Raw genomic sequence first — 5,880 nt, forward strand, 5'->3', positions numbered from 1 at the left:
TATAAGCCCAAGGGCTCCAATAGGGATAAATAGCCCAGTGAGGAAAGGAAATAAGGAAATAAATAAATTATGAGAACAAGTTAACAATATATCATTCTAAAACAGTAACTACGTCGAAACAGATATGTCCTATATAAACTGTTAACGTCGAAAACTTTATTGTTATGAGTCTTGCATATATAATATTTACAAACTATGCAAAATTATACAACAACTTTGGGGAAGCTTATTCAGTCATAATTATTAAGATATATGGAAAAATATCCTATTATCCTAATGTCGTTATCAACACTATTATAACAACATAACAGTAATAATGTCATACTTGTTTATAATTTACTAGAATTCTAATTATTATTCTATAAATAGTTACCATTATCTAGGTATAAAAGGAGACAATACTAACATTTAATGTGAAAATTAAAGTCAAAGCAACCAATCCAATTAATATATTTTTATCGCATAATGCTTCGGCAACTATCTAAATCGCAGTAAATTAAATTTCCATTTATTTTAATTACTTATAAGTCTGGAAGGTCTTCAAAACACGCAATACTATGCACCCGTGGAAAGGAACTTTATTTATTTATACGTTAATTATTTAGATATCCGTTTACCTGTTAGGGCAATTGTGATTAAGTAGTATTTTATTTTGATAAGCTTTAAAATGACCTGAAAAGTAAACTACACTTCTTCAGAATAGATTGATCACCGGAAATTTTGAAAGACTTTCTCAATAAGCCAATTTTTTTGTGCAATTGAGGAAAACAGACCTTAAGTAAAGTCTGCAATTCCATTTAATAAAATTTGATGCTTATGTATATATCCCAGTTGGTGCCCCCCTCCCCCCCTAAAAAAAAAAAAAAAAACATCCTGTTTTCATCTATTATTCACGAAAATTAATACAGAATTTATTTGCGTAGTAAGTAAATACAATTATAAATTGAAAGGAAACATATCCAGTAGAATGATAAAATAAAAATCAAAGCCTCGTCGCTGCTTGTGTTAGATGAAAATATTAAAAGATAAAATATGAATAACAAAATAAAGATAGGTCTTCTGGCCACCCACCTCCTCACCGCTCAAAAAAAAAAAAATTAAAAAAAAAAAATATTATAATAAGTTTTCTAGTGCAAGAACTTACAGCGCTAACAAATAACATTTAGTTTCAAACTTTCTTTTCTCAAAAAGGGAAAATTTTTTCCTAGAATTCGGGGCCGAGTGTTAATTCCTTCCTTTTTTGAAACTCTCTACCAACATTCGTATTATATTTTCACTCGGATAATTATTAAAAAGATAAACTTGATGAAACTACATTTATTCTTAGTTACTTCAATGGATCATCTGTTGTTGGAATTAGAGAGAGCTTTATAGAGTGTTATAAATGAGAATAAGTAAAAAATATTTTTCCAAGGAATTCAATTTAGTTTTAATACCAGGTCAGCTTAGAAATACTACCGTTAGAGAGTTATTGAGACCAGGCCAGATAAAACTTCATTGGATCCATTTCACCCGTTACGATTCATTTTTCTTTATCTACACATACACCAAATACACTGGCTTATTTTTTTCTACATTCTCCTCTGTCCCCATACGCCTAACAACCCTGAGATTATCAAACAATTCTTCTTCGTTCGACAGGTTAAATACTGTGCTATAATGGTTCAGTGGTTACTTTCCTCTTGCTAAGGCTAGAAGAGACCCTTTAGCAATGGTAAGCAGTTTTTTCTAGGTGATATACTCCAAAATCAAATCATTGTTCACTAATCTAGGGTAGTGCTATTGCCTCCATACCATTGTCTTCAAATATCTTCGGGTAGAATTATCTTGCTTACGGGTACACTCTATCCTATTAATCTTCCTTTGTTTTTTAAAGATTTTATAGTTCATTTTTGAATGATCTATTATTATGTTGTTACTGATCCTGAAATATATTCTTTCAATTGTCCATTATTTCTCATTTATTTTATTTTATTTTCTCCTTTCTTCATTTGTCTATCTTTCCCATTGAAGCCCTTTGGCTTATGGCATCGTACTTTTCAAACTAGTGCTGTATCTTAGCTAAAAATATACATAAATATATACATATATATGCATATACATACATATATAAATATATGTATATATATATATATATATATATATGTACATATATATATGTATATATATATATATATATATATTTGCACATACATATATATGCATATACATATATATGTATACACATATATACATATACATATATATGCATATACATATATATATATATATATATATATATACATAAACATATATATATATATATATATATACACTTATGCATATACATATATATATATATATACATATATATATATACATATATAAATATATATATATGTATATATATATATATATATACGCATATACATACATATACAAATATATACATATACATATATTTTTATATATATATACTATATATATATATATATACAGTATATATATATACTATATATATATACATATGTATATATATGTATATATATATACATATATATATATATGTATATATATACATACATACATATATATATATGTATATATATATATTATATATATATATATATATATAAAGTATATATATATATATATACATATATATAGATATACATATATTTATACATATATATACATTTATATAAATATATATATATATATATATATATATATATACATACACACCACACACACATATATATATATATATATATAAATATATAAATATATATATATATACATATACACAAACACATATATTTATATATATATATATATATATACACATATATATACATATATATATATATATATATATATACATATATATATATATATATATATATGTATATATATATATATATATATATATATATATATAATCCTTATCAATTTACATCGAAGTCCCATCAGCATATATCCATGTCTGAATCAATATGATGACCTAAGATTCACGTTTGTGACCCTTACATAGAGTTCATATTTTTACCAATTATTATAAACATTCGATTATGATCTTTAGATGTTCCAGCAATATTGTTATCATGATAATTCAGCAGAAGTTTCGAGTTTTATCATTAGTCGCAAAGACTGATGACGCTCTTATTCAACCTAACAAGATCATCCTAATTCATCATTCAGATCCCAATATTAAATATGACTCTTCCTATAATCATTGTCATCACATCGTTATCAAAACAGTATTTATTTTGAAGATGTTTCAAAGAAAATGGAAAGATTAGTCGTTGGGGAGAGTATGTACAGAGAGTATATTGAATTCCTTCTGGTATCATTTTTAATCCTTACTATCAATCAATATCATTATTTTCATAATAATTTTCTAATATATGTCTAATAATAGGCACGATCCTGTCATTAATCTCTCACCAGAATGAATGCAAATTAAAAGGAGATAAAAGAAAATTTAACAAGATGTCGTATAAATAAATAAATAAGGACCTAATAGTGAAGTTAAGTCAACGTGAAAAGTTCGTGATAAACTATGGATATAATGAACAACCACTCAATATATGTTAACAATATCTACAGAGACGACAATAAATCACTTTATTAGGACAGCCACTTTAAAAAGTCCAAGAATTATTCACATCATCTTGATAACAGCGAAAGTTTGGTACATCAACTAGTTAGTTAGAAAGGTTCCTCGTCGCAAATATTTTACAGCTATTGTTCTTCTTCTCTATGGCTATTCTTTGGGGATGTTTTTTTTTCTGAAGATTATTGTTTTTCTTCCGATCCAGGGGCTCATTATGTCTTCGCTCGAGACATCCTTCCGCTTGATTTATGATAAATCATATATCTTCTTGCGTAATGAAATACTGATGGTTTGATAAAATCGGTCGTATATCTTGTCTCTGATTGAAATTGATGATGGAGTGGCCAATGAATGTGCAATCAAATAGCTGGAATAGGTTTTATGACGTAGTCTGCTGGTTCAGTCGGAAACCATTTTTTTTCTCTCTATTCTTGACATACACTTTTTCTCTTCACTTATCTTTCGTATAACTCCCTTGATAATTTTTAGTTTATTGTTTGACACAGTATGGAAATATGATGGAATGCACCTCGGTAAACCTTTGTTATTAATTGCCGAGATAATTGATTTAATCAAGTCTTAATTTTGTAAGATACACTAGCATTCTTGCTTGTCAGATGGCCGGGCAAAAGTACTTTAAGTAATGCTCATGTGAAATGTGTATTTCTTTCCACTATATTTTTAAATATTTCACTAAATGCTATTGTCAAAATAACTTCTACATATCTTCTCATAGTATCTACTGATACCAAAACAGATTTTCATTTATGACTATCTTCTAAAAATACCGTGGGAGGAAGTATTCCCTTCTATTTGCAAAACATAAAATATATAATGTGAATATCTCTTGATATGCTCTTCAGTCTGACACATTCCCATTTGTCAACTGTCTCAACTAAAATGCCCGGCTTTGCCCTGGATAAAATTTCAATAAAAGAGGCCCAAAACCCGCTCTGAATATCAAAATATTTTGTCATAAAACCCTGCTTTATTCCGCATGGTAACTCATCTTTCATGTTAGAAAGGAAACCATTCTCCATGACGTATTTAGGAATATAGGTCATCAAGATTAGGATATAGAATTGCTTTTAGTACTTTTAGTATAATGTAAAAGATTTATCGTGAAAAACTGTAAAATCGTGGAATAAATATTGCCAGGCATTTACCGTTTAAAAGACGAATATTTTGACGTAAGCGAGTGTTATTACGGTAACCAATCCGTAAAAGATAATAACAAAGTAGGGTAATAAATACAATCGCAGGTATTTTACTGAAATACTGCCGAGAACAGTATATTTTACGGGGAATTTCCGATTGAGATTAAGGTTTTTTTTTAACAGTATAGTTTAGATGTTGTCAATTTTAATATGAAATAAATCTAATATCTGAATACTAAATAAGAAAAAAAACAAAACAATAAAATATAAAACCTTTAGACATGCATTTGATAATTATTTATGTTTTATCCTTTAATATACTTGATCTGTAAAGCAGATTAAGAGATGTGAGGGAAATGAAGCGGTTTTTCCTCATAATTTGCATTACAAATGGAGAACTGCTAACAAATAGTTTGTACTATAGGGAAGCGTCTGACAGACTTGGATTTGAAAATTAGCTGCGTAACGCAAAGAGATACGAAGAGATTATCAAGATTAGAAATGATAGAGAATATAGTTTATGAGTAATACGCTTCATTGTGTAAAACTATTTATAATGAATTTCTTTTCATAAATACACGTTTATACACATGCATATTCATTCATGTATGTATACACACACACACACACACTCACACACACTCACCACACACACACACACACATATATATATATATATATATATACATATATATATATATATATATACGTATATATATATATATATATATATATATTAATCATATAGATAAATACACACATACACACATATATATACACACACACACATATATATATATATATATATATGTGTGTGTGTGTGTGTGTGTGTGTCTGCGTGTACGTGTGCGTATTGCGTGTGCGTGTGCGTGTGTGTGTGTGTTAAAAATACACCTTCATATTAAGCTCCAGAAGTATAAGTGAAAAGCCTGATTGAAATTACTACTTTTATATTCCCTATGTCCGACTTACATGTAATACGGAACATTAATTGCCAAGCGTTCTGTTTCCTAATAATATTAGATAAATCGGAAGTAAAAATATACAATAACAATCAATCAATGGAAACTTTCGCCACAAATGATGAAAATCACTTTCATAATATTTATTTTGGTGAACTCAAGAACA

The sequence above is a fragment of the Palaemon carinicauda genome, chromosome 16 (genome assembly GCF_036898095.1).
Source record: "Palaemon carinicauda isolate YSFRI2023 chromosome 16, ASM3689809v2, whole genome shotgun sequence".
NCBI lineage: Eukaryota > Metazoa > Arthropoda > Malacostraca > Decapoda > Palaemonidae > Palaemon > Palaemon carinicauda.